At 42.9% G+C, this 17,705-nt stretch overlaps 3 non-coding genes across 3 annotated transcripts; all 3 read right to left on the bottom strand.

Annotated features, from left to right (window-relative positions):
• Window positions 1–11,943: 11,943 nt before the first annotated feature.
• LOC140286248 (U2 spliceosomal RNA) lies at window positions 11,944–12,131 on the bottom strand. Its single transcript, XR_011911099.1, has one exon. It is a non-coding gene; the product is annotated as a U2 spliceosomal RNA (small nuclear RNA).
• Window positions 12,132–12,406: 275 nt separating this feature from the next.
• LOC140286272 (U5 spliceosomal RNA) lies at window positions 12,407–12,520 on the bottom strand. The gene has a single exon (XR_011911121.1). It is a non-coding gene; the product is annotated as a U5 spliceosomal RNA (small nuclear RNA).
• Window positions 12,521–12,931: 411 nt separating this feature from the next.
• On the bottom strand, window positions 12,932–13,122 carry LOC140286258 (U2 spliceosomal RNA). Its single transcript, XR_011911108.1, has one exon. It is a non-coding gene; the product is annotated as a U2 spliceosomal RNA (small nuclear RNA).
• Window positions 13,123–17,705: the final 4,583 nt, after the last annotated feature.

Genomic DNA, 17,705 nt, shown 5'->3' with positions numbered 1-17,705 from the left:
TTATAGCAAAATCCGAAATCGTGCAGAACTCAGGAAAGCAGGCTTATACTCGGATTCCTGAAACTTTAGATTTGCTCTTTCTTTTACTGCAAAGTACAACGTTGTTTTTTTGTTTAAATATTTCTAGACATGGTAAATATGAAGGACAAATCAGTTTTAACATAGTTTGAGTGAAGTAATGCATTTTATAAGCAAAATCCCAAATCATGCAGAACTCACGAAATGCTTTTTCTCGCTTTTCACTGCTTTTTACAAACTTTGGTCGGACGTTCACACCTTCTTGCATCCGAACACCTCCGCTTCCGCTTTTGATGATGTATATTCGGGCATTCGAACCTTTTTTTACCCGCTTTTTACAAACCATTGTCGGATTTTCACACCTTCTTGCAGCCGAACACCACCTTTCCCGCTTTTGATGATGTATGGTCCAGTATTCTTACCTTTTCTAACACATTTTTCAGCAATTATGGTCGGACATTCACACCTATTCACAGCTGGACACCTCCGCTCCCGCTTTTGATCATACAATGTCGGGACATCGCTCCTTGTCTTACCAGCTTTTTACAAACTTTAGTCGAACATTCACACCTTCTTGCAGCTGAACACCTCCGCTCCCGCTTTTGATGATGTATAGTCGGGCTTTCGAGCCTTTTCTTACCCGGTTTTTACAAATTATGGTTGGACATTCAGACCTTGCAGCCGAACACCTCCGCTCTCTCTTTTGATCATACATTGTTGGGCATTCGCACCTTGTCTTACCCGCTTTTTACAAACTATAGTCAGACATTCACACCTTGCAGCTGAACCTCCGCTCCCTGTTTTGATCATGTATGGTCTGGCAATACTACCTTTTCTACCCCCGTTTGTGAGTAATTATGGCTGGACATTCACACCTACTTGCAGTCGAACAGCTCTGCTCCCGCTTTTGATTATGTTTGGTTGGATATTCGAACCTTTTCTTAAATGCTTTTTACAAACCATGGTCGGACGTTCACACCTTCTTGTAGCCGAACAACTTCGCTCCCGCTATTGATTGTGTACAGTCGGCTATTTTAACCTTTTCTTACCCGCTTTTTACCAACTATGGTCGGACATTCACACCGTCTTACAGCGGAACACCTCTGCTCCCGCTTTTGATGGTGTATAGTCGGGCATTCGAACCTTTTCTCATCAGCTTTTTGCAAATTATGATCTGACATTCACACCTACTTGCAGTCGAACAGCTCTGCTCCCGCTTTTGATTATTTTTGGTTGGATATTCGAACCTTTTCTTAACTTCTTTTTACATATTTTGGTTGGACGTTCACACCTTCTTGTAGCCGAACACTTCCACTCCTGCTTTTGATGATGTATGGTTGGGCATTCACACCTTTTTTTTGCCCATTTTTCAGGAATTATGGGTGGACATTCACACCTTGCAGCTGAACACCTCCTATCCCACTTATGATCATGTGCGGTTTGATTTTCGAAAAGTTTCTTTCATGTTTTCTAGCAATTATTGATGGACATGTAGACCTTCTTGCAGCTGAACACCTCCGCTCCCGCTTTTGATCATACATTGTAAGGCATTCGCACCTTGTCTTACCCACTTTTTACAAACTTTAGTCGAACAGTCACACCTTTTTGCAGCCGAACACCACCTCTACCGCTTTTGATGATGTATGGTCCAGCATTCTTACCTTTTCTAACACATTCTTCAGCAATTATGGTCGGACATTCACACCTACTCAGAGCCGAACACCTCCGCTCCCGCATTTGATGGTCTATAGTCGGGCATTCTACAGCGAAAAAGACTCATTCTTATGTTTGGTTAGATATTCGAACCTTTTCTTAACTGCTTTTTATAAACTTTGGTCGGACGTTCACAATATCTTGCAGTCGAACACCTCCGCTTCCGCTTTTGATGGTGTATATTCGGGCATACGAACCTTTTCTTACCCGCTTTTTACAAACCAAGGTCGGACTTTCACACCTTCTCTTAGCTGAACAACTCCGCTCCCTCTTTTGATTGTGTACAGTCGGGTAATTTAACCTTTTCTTACCCTCTTTTTACCATCTATGGTCGGACATTCACACCGTCTTACAGCGGAACACCTCCGCTCCCTCTTTTGATGATGTATGGTTAGGCATTCGCACCTTTTCTTACCCATTTTTCAGTAATTATGGGTAGACATTCACACCTTCTTGCAGCTGAACACCTCCTCTCCTGCTTATGATCATGTGCAGTTTGATATTCGAAAATTTTCTTTCATGTTTTCTAGCAATTATTGATGGACATTCAGACCTTCTTGAAGCTGAACACCTCCGCTCCCACTTTTGATGGTGTATAGTCGGGCTTTCGAGCCTTTTCTTCCCCGGTTTTTACAAATTATGGTTGGACATTCAGACCTTCTTGCAGCCGAAAACCTCCACTCCCTCTTTTGATCATACATTGTCGGGCATTCGCACCTTTTCTTACCCGCTTTTTACAAACCATGGTCGGACTTTCACACCTTCTTGTAGCCGAACAACTCCGCTCCCGCTATTGATTGTGTACAGTCGGGTATTTTAACCTTTTCTTACCCGCTTTTTACCAACTATTGTTGGACATTCACACCGTCTTACAGCGGAACACCTCCGCTCCCTCTTTTGATGGTGTATGTTCGGGCACTCGAACCTTTTCTTACCCGCTTTTTACAAACTATGGTCAGACATTCAAACCTTCTTGTAGCCGAACACATCCACTCCTGCTTTTGATGATGGGTATTCAAACCTACTTGTTGGCCGCTTTTCATTAATTATGGGTGGACATACACACCTTGTCGCAGCCAAACACCTCCGCTCCCTGTTTTGATCATGTATGATTGGACATTCGCACCTTTTCTCACCCGCTTTTTACTATGGTCGGCCATTCACAGCTTCCTCTCCACCATACTTGTATGGTGGGATATTCACACCCACTTGCATGTGTAAGTCACAACACCCGTGACACCAAAACGGCTTTCTTTTCTCTTTTCTCTACACTCTGCACTATGAGCACACACACCAAATCAGAAAGGCTTTTTTCTCTCTTTTCTACATTATGGACTGTGGGGACACAAAACCGCTCTCTCTTTTTTTTTTTGATTGTGTGCCAGGGCGTTGTCTCACGTATTAGATTATGCTTACGATACGAATGGGTTTATCAGTCACATCAGAATCCATACATACTGATCCTCCCGTAATAAAATGGTCGGATCTTATCAAACACACTTTGTTTCTTGTGACAATCAAGTCAGCGAAACAGCGTATACACGTCAAGACACTGAATCAAGTTTGCCACAAGAACTCATAAGTTTGGCAGTATTGCTCTGCCGTCAGCAATCATACACCCATTTTATTTTCGTGAGACATGTGCAGGCACCTGTTCATCTACTGTTCTATCACTATGAATTAGTTTATCTATTATCAATAAGGATACTTCTACAACTACTATCAAAGTATGTCCAGACTTCTTATGTTGTCAGTTGCTATATATGAATAAGTGGGTAGCTACTGACAAGCATTAAGCATGTCACACAGCCCAAACATATAACATTTCAGGACACACCACACAGTTAACAACCACAGTGAAGCGTGTCAAAGCCCAAACATGTAACATTCAACAGGACACTTACACAACACATTCAAATCAAACAGTCAGACAACATACAAGAACATATACCCCAGCCGGCATTGCTCCCTGCCTATTTTCCTACAGCTCACTATGTGTGCGCACACCTTTATTCACAAACTCTTCAACTTATACTCTTTTACAAAAGCTGCTACAGCTCGATTGGCCGAGTACCCTTAGATCCTATTTCGGTGAATTTGACATCTGCCTTACATGTAACAGATTAGCGGTTTAGCAGTTTTAATTTAGTTTGAGTGAAGGAATTCATTTTATAGCAAAATCTGAAAGCGTGAAGAACTCATGGAAGTAAGCTTATTCTCGGATTCCTGAATCTTTAGATTTGCTCTTTCTTTTACTGCAAAGTACAATGTTGAGCAGCACTAATGAGTTGTTTCTATTTTTGGCAGGCTTTACCTTTGCGGATGAAGCCCTTTCTGTCTGTGCAAAAGAAATCTTGTTACTGTGCAAAGTGACTTCTCTGAGTAGAGTCGCCTTACTTGTTGCGACTGTGCCGATGTTCGAAGCTGGAGTGCAAAGATGTTGCTTGAATGGTGCTCGCTGGAGCGTGCGGTAGTGTAAAGTTATACCATTTAAAAGGGCTGAAGAGTGCTCAGTGCAGCGGGTGGGTGGAGGTGCGGAATGCGAAGTAGACTTTCACACCTTCTTTTAGCCGAACAACTCCGCTCCCGCTATTGATTGTGTAGAGTCGGGTATTTTAACCTTTTCTTACCCGCTTTTTACCAATTATGGTCGGACATTCACACCATCTTACAGCGGAACACCTCCGCTCCCTCTTTTGATGGTGTATGTTCGGGCATTCGCACCTTTTCTTACCCATTTTTCAGGAATTATGGGTGGACATTCACACCTACTTGCAGTCGAACAGCTCTGCTCCCACTTTTGATTATGTTTGGTTGGATATTCGAAACTTTTCTTAACTGCTTTTTACAAACTTTGGTCGGACGTTCACACCTTCTTGCAGCCGAACATCTCCGCTTCCGCTTTTGATGGTATATATTCGGGCATTCGAACCTTTTCTTACCCGCTTTTTACCAACTATGGTCGGACATTCACACCGTCTTTCAGCGGAACACCTCCGCTCCCTCTTTTGATGGTGTATGTTCGGGCATTCGCACCTTTTCTTACCTGCTTTTTACAAACTTTGGTCGGACGTTCACACCTTCTTGCAGCCGAACACCTCCGCTTCCGCTTTTGATGGTATATATTCGGGCATTCGAACCTTTTCTTACCCGCTTTTTACCAACTATGGTCGGACATTCGCACCATCTTACAGCCGAACACCTCTTCTCCCGCTTTTGATGATGAATGGTCCGGCATTCTTACCTTTTCTAACACATTTTTCAGCAATTATTGTCGATCATTCACACCTTTCTCATCAGCTTTTTGCAAATTATAATCTGACATTCACACCTACTTGCAGCCGAACACCTCGGCTTCCGCTTTTGATGGTGTATATTTTGGCATTCGAACCTTTTCTTACCCGCTTTTTACAAACCATGGTAGGACTTTCACACCTTCTTTTAGCCGAACAACTCCGCTCCCGCTATTGATTGTGTAGAGTCGGGTATTTTAACCTTTTCTCACCCGCTTTTTACCAACTATGGTCGGACATTCACACCTTCAACATGCCCTTCTATGTCCACAATTTTGGCGTCACGAACAGGATCCCTCGACTGGTGTCTCTGGACCGGACCGCAGTGCATGGCCAGCCTGGACTGAAGTAGCTGTTCCAGCCTCATACCTCCAAGGCCTTTTCTGAGAGAGAGGACTGGCAGGTCCTTTTCCTGAATACCAGCGCTGGGATCATTTTTTAAATATGATAGTCTGAGATGATAGGACTGCTTTTTAGTTTTTATTTGAATAAAAGAGGGTTTCCCAGTTGTGTCATTAGTGAGACAGAGATTTCATGGGTAAGGGAAACTTTTGAAGCAGTCCGAAGAAGTGTGAAGTACTCCGAAGAAGTGTGAGTACAGATTAAGGTCCTCATTGGAGACGTCCTTTGAGTGAAGGAATATATTTCCCCATTCCAAGTCTGAGAATGGGAAACAGTAGGTCTCAGACTTTTGACCCTACCGGGGGACCTAAGCATGTTGAAATGAAAAAGAAATATGGTCCAGAGGTTTTCCACCTGAAGGTTCTTTTAGTATGTTAGAAATAAGAAAATTAGAAGAAAAGTTTTGCAAATATGAGAAAGAGATGAAGCAAAAAAAAAGAAAATTAAGTTTAAATAAGAAGTAAGAAAGGTATAGAATGTTGGAAAAAATAAAGTGTATTAAGAGAAAGAAAGGAAAATGTTAAACGAATGCCATGACAGAATGATGATAATAATTTAGTATGTGGACGAAAAGATAATTCAGCTCTGATTAAGACTGAATCTTCTTTTAAACCATCACCATATTCCACTGATAACACTTTTTCTCCTTCTGCACCTCTTTACCCCACCCTGAGCGCTCTCGCTGTGCCGGATCCAGACCTGGACTCCTGCCCTCCACGACGCCTGCAACAACAACAGCCAGCCCTGCCACAAGCCTCTGGCTCTCGGGAAGAAGGGACTTCTTCCATCCTCCCTCGGGAAGAAATTCCATCATTCTCACAACATCAGTTACATAGGTCTGATGATGAGGAAAAGGAAGACGTTTGGTTCTCCAGCGTACCTGCCCAAGAACTTTTAACGCAAGTGACAAAAATCCTTTACCCACAATCTGGACTTCAGAGATCTAAACGTGAGAAAAAACAAAACCAGATTCAAACCATGCCTATGGTTAAAGTTGCAGTTCCCACTGGACCATTACTGGTTTATCGACCCTGGACTGAGACTGACATCATGGAAGCATAACAATGCTTACCAGATCCAGAGATTTCTGGACCCCATTTTGCTGACGAGTTGCGAGATTTCTGCGCACAATTCTGCCCGACCGGGGTTGAATTGCGTCGCATATTGGCAAAAAAGTTCAAACTGACCGACCTCTGCAAAATAGAGGCCAGTATGCTACAACTGGATTTGCGACCTACCAACAGTGAACGAGGACATAATGATAACGCTCAATATGAAGCAGCCATCCAAAGACTGTGTCAAGCCATCACCACTCAATTTCCAACCAAAATCAATATCTCCCACATTTACACCTGCAAACAGAAACCCGGTGAAGGGACTGATGATTTTGTACACCGCATCCTTGAGGAAGTCAGCAAGCACAGCGGTCATCAGAGACCAAGGGATTTGGGTAATGAATCAGGACCATGGGAGAGTATTGCATGCAATGCAATAATTAAAGGCCTCATGCCAGATGTCGCCACTGAAGTAAAGAACATTTACGTGGGATGGTGTGAGGGTCCTCGTTTGGCTGACGTTCGCCGATATGCTCGCCATGCTGAGAGCCAAGTTGAGACGCTTAAGATATAGGACAAGTGTGAAAAGGAGCTGCATTTGGCAGCCATGACCATGTATTACGCAGTTGGTTTAAACAGAGGACGAGGCCGAAGTCGAAGACGTGGACGTGTGGGAGAGGAGGTCAAAATGGGCCACGCCAGAGCTATGATCCGAATATTTGTTTTTACTGTGGCTGTGTCCACAGCTGAAAAGTGATGAAATTGGGCAAAAGGCTGACTGAGGGTGGGAGGCAGGTTCTGGACGTCACGTGGCAGCGGAGCCTCCACTAATGGGTGATAGCACAAACACACTCACACATTTTTCCTGCTCTGTGTAGTGAAGAAACGCTTGCCGACTGTGATTCACGTCGTAAAGTTTTGCATGCTATTTCCGTCCTAGAGCAAAGATATTTCTCTCAGAATATAGGAACTTATGTTCATCAGTAGTGACGTCAGGGGAGTTTGATTGTCCTCCAAAGTTAAGTGGAAACCACGTTTACTCTATGTCTGCATCAGGCCAGGTTGTGAAGGAGAAAATGACATCGCCCATTGCGTGTGTCACTCCAGATGGGGTCTCCTTCAAACACTCATTTTTGTTATCAGAGTTGTGTCCCATTAACCTGATGGGCTGTGATCTCATGTGTAAATTAGGCATTATTTTAACTTCTACACCAGAGGGTGTTAACGTTATGTTACAGCCTGACAAAGTTTTCACAGCAGTGCAGTTTAATTCATCTGCACTTACATATGCTTATGAGTGGAAACTTCCCAGCTCTCCTTTTTCACAACAACTAGTGGAAGAAGCAAAAGCGTTAGTTTCACCCCTTTCTGATTTCATGCAACCTGCTGATTTGCACTGCACATCACACATTTCTTTGGGGCCTGACAATGACTATGAGAAGAAGTGAAAAAATATGTGCGCCTACTTTATTGACTCCAGAGCACTTAGATTTTTTTAATGTTTGTGGTACTCGCCCTCACATTTCCTTGGCCAAACGTACACACTGGCAGTGACAAGGTGTGGGAGAGTTTGTTGCTACATGTCAGAAAGAAATGGAGTGGACTGTTTCACCTGCTGATCCAAATTTGATGTGTTCATCAGGTTTTTGCAAATTATGATCTGACATTCACACATGCTTTTGATGATGTATGGTTGGGCATTCGCACCTTTTTTTACCCATTTTTCAGGAATTATGGGTGGACATTCACACCTTCTTGCAGCTGAACACCTCCTCTCCCGCATATGATCATGTGCGGTTTGATATTCGAAAATTTTCTTTCATGTTTTCTAGCAATTATTGATGGACATTCAGACCTTCTTGCAGCTGAACCCCTCTGCTCCCGCTTTTGATGGTGTATAGTCGGGATTTCGAGCCTTTTCTTCCCCGGTTTTTACAAATTATGGTTGGACATTCAGACCTTCTTTTAGCCGAAAACCTCCGCTCCCTCTTTTGATCATACATTGTCGGGCATTCGCACCTTTTCTTACCCGCTATTTACAAAAAATGGTCGGCCATTCACACCTTCTTGTAGCCGAACACATTCGCTCCCGCTATTGATTGTGTACAGTCGGGTATTTTAACCAACTACGGTCGGACATTCACACCTTCTTATGGCGGAACACCTCCGCTCCCTCTTTTGATGGTGTATGTTCGGGCATTCGAACCTTTTCTTACCCGCTTTTTACAAACTATGCTCGGACATTCAAACCTTCTTGTAGCCTAACACATCCAGTACTGCTTTTGATGATGTATGGTTGGGCATTCGCACCTTTTTTTTTACCTATTTTTGAGGAATTATGGGTGGACATTCACACCTTCTTGCAGCTGAACACCTCCTCTCCCACTTATGATCATGTGCGGTTGGATATTCGAAATTTTTTTTTCATGTTTTCTAGCCATTATTGATGGACAATCAGACCTTCTTGCAGCTGAACACCTCCGCTCCCACTTTTGATGGTGTATAGTTGGGCTTCCGAGCCTTTTCTTCCCCGGTTTTTACAAATTATGGTTGGACATTTAGACCTTCTTGCAGCCGAAAACCTCCGTTCCCTCTTTTGATCATACATTGTCGGGCATTCGCACCTTTTCTTACCCGCTTTTTACCAATTATGGTCGGATATTCACACCTTCTTACAGCGGAAAACCTCCGCTCCCTTTTTTGATCATTTATGGTCTGGCAATACTACCTTTTCGTACCCGTTTTTGAGTAATTATGGCTGGACATTCACAGCTTCTTGCAGCCGAACACCTCTTCTCCCGCTTTTGATGATGAATGGTCCGGCATTCTTACCTTTCCTAACACATTTTTCAGCAATTATTGTCGGTCATTCACACCTTTCTCATCAGCTTTTTGCAAATTATGATCTGACATTCACACCTACTTGCAGCCGAACACCTCGGCTTCCGCTTTTGATGGTGTATATTTTGGCATTCGAACCTTTTCTTACCCGCTTTTTACCAACTATGGTGGGATATTCACACCTTCTTACAGCGGAACACCTCCGCTCCCTCTTTTGATGGTGTATGTTCTGGCATTCGAACCTTTTCTTACCCACTTTTTACAAACTATGCTCGGACATTCACACCTTCTTGCAGCGAAACACGTCCGCTCCCTCTTTTGATTGTGTACAGTCGGGTTTTTTAACCTTTTCTTACCCGCTTTTTACCAACTATGGTCGGACATTCACACCTACTTGCAGTCGAACAGCTCTGCTCCCACTTTTGATTATGTTTGGTTGGATATTCAAACCTTTTCTTAACTGCTTTTTACAAACTTTGGTCGGACGTTCACAACTTCTTACAGCCGAACACCTCCGCTTCCGCTTTTGATGGTATATATTCGGGCATTCGAACCTTTTCTTACCCGCTTTTTACCAACTATGGTCGGACATTCACACCGTCTTTCAGCGGAACACCTCCGCTCCCTCTTTTGATGGTGTATGTTCGGGCATTCGCACCTTTTCTTACCCGCTTTTTACAAACTATGGTCGTACATTCAAACCTTCTTGTAGCCGAAAACCTCCACTCCCTCTTTTCATCATACTTTGTCGGGCATTCGCACCTTTTCTTACCCGCTTTTTACAAACTATGCTCGGACATTCAAACCTTCTTGTAGCCAAACACATCCACTCCTGCTTTTGTTGATGTATGGTTGGGCATTCGAACCTACTTGTTGCCCGCTTTTCATTAATTATGGGTGGACATTCACACCTTGTCGCAGCCAAACACCTCCGCTCCCTGTTTTGATCATGTATGGTTGGACATTCGCACCTTTTCTCACCCGCTTCTTGCAAACTATGGTCGGCCATTCACAGCTTCCTCTCCACCATACTTGTATGGTGGGATATTCACACCCACTTGCATCCGAAGACCTCCGCCCCCACTTTTGTTGATATTTAGTCGGTCATTCACACCTTACCCGTTTTCTTGCCGCCAAACACCTCTGATCTCGCTTTTGATGATGTAAGATTGGGCATTCAGACCTTTCTTTTCCTGCTTTTCACCAACTATATATATAACATTCACACCTTCTTGCAGCCGAACACTTCCGCTCCACCTTTTAGGTATCTATCACACCTTTTTTTTCACCGCATTTTATAGATTATGGTTGGAAATTCTCAACCACTCATCCAAAGACCTCTCCTCCCGCTTTTGTTAATATATTTGAACTTTAGTCAGACATTCACACCTACTTGCAGCCGAACACCACCTCTCTAGCTTTTGAGGATGTATGGTCCGGCATTCTTACCGTTTCTAACACATTTTTCAGCAATTATGGTAGGACATTCACACCTTCTTGCAGCTGAACACCTCCTCTCCCACTTATGATCATGTGCGGATTGATTTTCGAAAATTTTCTTTCATGTTTTCTAGCAATTAAAAATGGACATTTAGACCTTCTTGCAGCTGAACACCTCCGCTCCCGCTTTTGATCATACATTGTCAGGCATTCACACCTTGTCTTACCCGCTTTTTACAAAATGTAGTCGAACATTCACACCTTTTTGCAGCCGAACACAGTTTTTTGCAGCCGAATTTGGGCATTCGAACCTTTTCATACCCACTTTTTACCAACTATGGTCGGACATTCACACCGTCTTACAGCGGAACACCTCCGCTCCCTCTTTTGATGGTGTATGTTCGGGCATTCGAACCTTTTCTTACCCGCTTTTTACAAACTATGCTCGGACATTCAAACCTTCTTGTAGCCGAACACATCCACTCCTGCTTTTGATGATGTATGGTTGGGCATTCGAACCTACTTGTTGCCCGCTTTTCATTAATTATGGGTGGACATTCACACCTTGTCGCAGCCAAACACCTCCGCTCCCTGTTTTGATCATGTATGGTTGGACATTCGCACCTTTTCTCACCCGCTTTTTGCAAACTATGGTCGGCCATTCACAGCTTCCTCTCCACCATACTTGTATGGTGGGATATTCACATCCACTTGCATCCGAAGACCTCCGCCCCCACTTTTGTTGATATTTAGCCGATCATTCGCACCTTACCCGCTTTTGGCAAACTATGGCCTTCTTGCAGCCAAAAACCTCTGATCTCGCTTTTGATGATGTAAGGTTGGGCATTCAGACCTTGCTTCACCTGCTTTTCACCAAATATAGTCGGACATTCACACCTTCTTGCAGCCGAACACTTCCGATTCACCTATTAGTTTTCTATGGGGCATTCACACCTTTTTTTACACCGCATTTTATAAAAACACCACAGGAACACCGTATTGAGGCTTTGTTCTGACCGCTCATTCGGTGTCGCGTTTCTTTCAAGCAATTCTCCTGGTTAGCCCGCACTCGGCTCGCTCCCAGAGCCGTGTTAAAGTCTGCTTCGCATTCACTCTCTTTTCTCAGCAGATTAAAAGAAACTTCCATCCTGCACCGCTGTTTGCTTTTTCACAAGAGCAGAGGAGAGCGCACCGTTCCCAGCGGCACTGCAGTACCGGGTCGATGCTTGGAGTGAACGGAGCAAGCTCCTTTTTCAACTCTTATTGATAAAAATCCATTTAATATGTAGTCCTCGCATAGACATATCACATATTAAACTGATAAGTACAGATACTACACTTGATCTTAGCCAAAAGGCCGAGAAGCGATATCTGTCCACTGGTTCACGTCCGAGGGCCCTTCCTGGCACAATGCGCACTTGTAGCGGTGTTCTTTTTATGGCCATAGTGTCACTTTGCACCTCCGCCCACCCGCTGCACTGAGCACTCTTCAACCCTTTTAAATGGTATAACTTTACACTACAGCACGCTCCAGCGAGCACCATTCAAGCAACATCGGCACAGTCGTAACAAGTAAGGCGACTCTACTCAGAGAAGTCACTCTGCACAGTAACAAGATTTCTTTTGCACAGTCAGAAAGGGCTTCCCCCGCAAAGGTAAAGCCTGCCAAAAATAGAAACAATTCATTAGTGCTGCTCTCCACGGAAGTCTTTAGTAAAAGGCGAAAGACTTGTACATTATGAAGAGAAACCAGTGTCCGATTATCCATCACTGCGGGAGCAGGGCATCAGGCTAGTTGGCATAGCCACCTTCCCCATGGTGAGCTTTGCTTGGTTGAGACGCTTGCTCCCCCCCCTTGCTCCTCGGCTGACCAAGTAGGAACAATCGGGCCCTATTCGATGGCTGCCTTGTCTTTTACTCTGTGCAAAAGACAAGGCAGCCACAAACAACACGGGAACACCGTATTGAGGCTTTGTTCTGACTGCTCATTCGGTGTCGCGTTTCTTTCAAGCAATTCTCCCGGTTAGCCCGCACTCGGCTCGCTCCCAGAGCCGTGTTAAAGTCTGCTTCGCATTCACTCTCTTTTCTCAGCAGATTAAAAGAAAGTTTCATCTTAGGCTCCCTGAAACTTCCATCCTGCACCGCTGTTTGCTTTTTCACAAGAGCAGAGGAGAGCGCACCATTCCCAGCGGCACTGCAGTACCGGGTCGATGCTTGGAGTGAACGGAGCAAGCTCCTTTTTCAACTCCTATTGATAAAAATCCATTTAATATGTAGTCCTCGCAAAGAGGACATATCAGACATTAAACTGATAAGAACAGATACTACACTTGATCTTAGCCAAAAGGCCGAGAAGCGATAACTGTCCACTGGTTCACGTCCGAGGGCCCTTCCTGGCACAATGCGCACTTGTAGCGGTGTTCTTTTTATGGCCATAGTGTCACTTTGCACCTCCGCCCACCCGCTGCACTGAGCACTCTTCAGCCCTTTTAAATGGTATAACTTTACACTACCACACGCTCCAGCGAGCACCATTCAAGCAACAACTTTGCACTCCAGCTTCGAACATCGGCACAGTCGCAACAAGTAAGGCGACTCTACTCAGAGAAGTCACTCTGCACAGTAACAAGATTTCTTTTGCACAGACAGAAAGGGCTTCACCCGCAAAGGTAAAGCCTGCCAAAAATAGAAACAACTCATTAGTGCTGCTCAACGTTGTACTTTGCAGTAAAAGAAAGAGCAAATCTAAAGTTTCAGGAATCCGAGAATAAGCTTACTTTCATGAGTTCTTCACGATTTCGGATTTTGCTATAAAATGAATTCCTTCACTCAAACTAAATTAAAACTGCTAAACCGCTAATCTGTTACATACAAGGCAGATGTCAAATTCACCGAAATAGGATCTAAGGGTATTTGGCCAATCGAGCTGTAGCAGCTTCGGTAAAAGAGTATAAGTTGAAGAGTTTGTGAATAAAGGTGTGCGCACACATAGTGAGTTGTAGGAAAATAGGCAGGGAGCAATGCTGGCTGGGGTATATGTTCTTGTATGTTGTCTGACTGTTTGATTTGAATGTGTTGTGTAAGTGTCCTGTTGAATGTTACATGTTTGGGCTTTGACACGCTTCACTGTGGTTGTTAACTGTGTGGTGTGTCCTGAAATGTTATATGTTTGGGCTGTGTGACATGCTTAATGCTTGTCAGTAGCTACCCACTTATTCATATATAGCAACTGACAACATAAGAAGTCCGGACATACTTTGATAGTAGTTGTAGAAGTATCCTTATTGATAATAGATAAACTAATTCATAGTGATAGAACAGTGGATGAACAGGTGCCTGCACATGTCTCATGAAAATAAAATGGGTGTATGATTGCTGACGGCAGAGCAATACTGCCAAACTTATGAGTTCTTGTGGCAAACTTGATTCAGTGTCTTGACGTGTATACGCTGTTTCGCTGACTTGTCACAAGAAACAAAGTGTGTTTGATAAGATCCGACCATTTTATTACGGGAGGATCAGTATGTATGGATTCTGATGTGACTGATAAACCCATTCGTATCTTAAGCATAATCTAATACGTGAGACAACGCCCTGGCACACAATCAAAAAAAAAAAAGAGAGAGCGGTTTTGTGTCCCCACAGTCCATAATGTAGAAAAGAGAGAAAAAAGCCTTTCTGATTTGGTGTGTGTGCTCACAGTGCAGAGTGTAGAAAAAAGAGAGAAAAGAAAGCCGTTTTGGTGTCACGGGTGTTGTGACTTACACACACACATTTCTGAATTGAGAAAGGAAATTATTTTAGAGAAAGCACTAGAGTTTAGATCCCACATTTGTTGATAGGCATTCATTTAATTTTTCTTTTAATCAGTTTTAAAGTGAATACTAACTGAGAAATGAAAAAGGTGAAGAGTTTAGAAGCTTGGTTCAAGAGCAAAACTTGGTTTATGATCAGCTGAGTCTCTAAACAGAACAGCAAAGGGCTTCATCGAACATTTAAAAAAGATTCAGATTGTTAGAATATCCAGAATTTATAGGAATGGTGGTGATTACTCTTATTTTCTAGAATGGAAATAACTGCACCATGTCTGTTTTATGAATTTAAGGGGCTAAAAAGTTTTGTTCTCGTTTTTCTATGATTAACCGAATGTATGTGAGAGTCCAAACAGACAGAAGGGTTACGGCCGAGCGCTGGACCTTCCAAAAAAGATGAGACAGGCTGGACCTGTGCCATACTAGTTAAGACCTGCCTGTGGATAACAGGTTCTTTAAACTCTCACACACACAAACTCACACACGTTCGCACACATACACCCATACACACATACACACAAATTCTTGAACTTGCTGCAAGATTAAACATTTGCATTAACTGACTCCAGCAACTCTGAGTCTCATTGAGAAACTTTTCTCAACAATTGGGTCCTCAAACCAGATCTCAACGTTTTTTCCGCTTTCCAGGGTCGGAGCTGAAACCGTGCACGGGGGAGTCCAGTACTCCTAATGAAAGACCCCCTGCTGAATTGCGGTAATTAGGGGCCAGTGTCCACTGAAAGGGGGAAAAAGGGACGAGATCGTACTTTTGAATCAATGGCCAGAAGCCATTGGCAGTGCAGGCATCAACAATAATGGTGTTATTTCACCCATTAACACTTAAGGTACCTCATGCAGTGGCTGTGATATGGTTACTTAACAAAATATCTTTACCAGACATCTCTCCTACATAACAGTTCTTCTTTCACAGCCACACCTTGTTGTCGAGAGATGTGCTACACTTAATCCATCCACACTGCTACCTACCCCACAGATGGAAAGCATCATGATTACATGTCAGAAATAACCATCAGTGTTTTACCCAGGCCAGACTTAACTGATATACGTTATGAAAATGCAGAAATAACTATATTTATTCAACAGGTCAAGCAAAAAACCCTGATGGCACAAATGCTACAGGATTTGCAGTAGTAACAGAAACTGAAGTTTTCTTAAAACAACCACTACCAAAAAATTACTCTGTTCAAGCAGTCGAATTGGTAGCTTTAACTGAAGCTTGTAAATTAAATAACAAAAAGGTTGTTAACGTTTACACTGACAGTCAGTATGCCTTCTCAACTGTACATGTGTTAACACAGCATTGGAAAAACAGGTATGTTGACATCCACAGCTAAATGTATAAACTACAAATATTTTAGCATTATTAGATGTTATTCAATTGCCATCTACAATAGACTCGTATGAATGACCGGAAGGAAAACCATACTGCCAAAGAATTTGTTTAAATATGCTGCAGTATTGAGCCACGGACCATGTCATGTCTCAACAGGAGGGATGGAAGCAATAATGAACAAGGTTTTTACAGCATATGGTTTTACTAATTATTGAATTTTTTTTTTAGAATAAATAAATGAATAAAGTTTTGTCTAGCAGGTCAAATATGTGCAAAATACATTCCACAGGGCAATCTAAGACCAAAACGAAGATAATTCCCTAAGCCAGTGTATCTTTTTCAACATATTTGTTTGGATTTCATTATTTCATTATTGTGTAGATTTCATTGAACTAAATTAATGTTAAGGGAAACGATTCTGCTCAGTGACAACAGAGGTTTTTACCAAATGGTCTGAAATATTTCCATGTGCACAAGCAGATGCACTCTCAGTAGCAAAATCACGCGTAAAATAACTTATTTCTAGATTTGAAATACCTGAAAAGATCTTCAGTGATAATTTGACACACTTTGTAAACTATGTCATCTCACTGATGGCAAAGAACTTAAAATAGATCTTAGAAACCACTGTGATATAGAAGGTTTCGCTAACACATTGGAATTGTTTTACTATTTACATATGCATGTGCAGTGAAGAATTGCTTGCTGCTGATAAATGCAAAGAAGAACAGCTTACACATAGATGCTCACATATAGGCTGCTGAATGCAATGAAGACCTGCTTATCCAGTAAATTTCAATGTCAATGTGTAATATTCAATTAGGATTTGCAAAACAGTGAAGTTAAACAATGAATGGGTCCATAGTCGGTATGAGAAGACTACAGGAATATTTACCTGGGTGTACGTTCAAACAGAGATGAGAAAATTGCGATAAATTATTGTTTGTTTGTTTGTTAGTATGTATATGAATGTTATGTGTATAAACTGTGTTGAGTTGTAGTTACTCAGTAGTGTCTCAGTGAAACAACAGACGGGGGAAGCCTTGCGGTGACAACAAAAGCAGTGTTTTACTGATCAGTCAAGTTGCTCCAGTGTACTCCATACAAACTGGTTGGCTACTGAAGGGATAGAAAATGGGGAATACTTGTTTTAAAGCAAACAAGGAATTAGATGGGAAAAATACATGTTTTAACGGGACCCAGACAATATTATATAGATGTCGCCACTGAAGTAAAGAACATTTACGTGGGATGGTGTGAGGGTGCTCGTTTGGCTGACGTTCGCCGATATGCTCGCCATGCTCAGAACCAAGTTGAGACGCGTAAGACAACCAAAAGGGACAAGTGTGAAAAGGAGCTGCATTTGGCAACCATGACCATGTATTACGCAGTTGGTGTAAACAGAGGACGAGGCCGAAGTCGAAGACGTGGACGTGTGGGAGAGGAGGTCGAAATGGGCCACGCCAGAGCTATGATCCGAATATTTGTTTTTACTGTGGCCAGACTGGACACTGGAAGAAGGACTGTCCACAGCTAAAAAGTGATGAAATTGGGCAAAAGGCTGACTGAGGGTGGGAGGCAGGTTCTGGACGTCACGCGGCAGCGGAGCCTCCACTAATGGGTGATAGCACAAACACACTCACACATTTTTCCTGCTCTGTGTAGTGAAGCAACGCTTGCCGACTGTGATTCACGTAGTAAAGTTTTGCATGCTATTTCCGTCCTAGAGCAAAGATATTTCTCTCAGAATATAGGAAATTATGTTCATCAGTAGTGA

This window comes from Leuresthes tenuis, unplaced genomic scaffold (assembly GCF_036924035.1).
Source record: "Leuresthes tenuis unplaced genomic scaffold, fLeuTen1.0.hap1 SCAF_80, whole genome shotgun sequence".
NCBI classification, from domain to species: Eukaryota; Metazoa; Chordata; class Actinopteri; order Atheriniformes; family Atherinopsidae; genus Leuresthes; species Leuresthes tenuis.
Note: the sequence above shows the minus strand (reverse complement) of the source record. Positions and strands in the feature narration are given on the sequence as shown.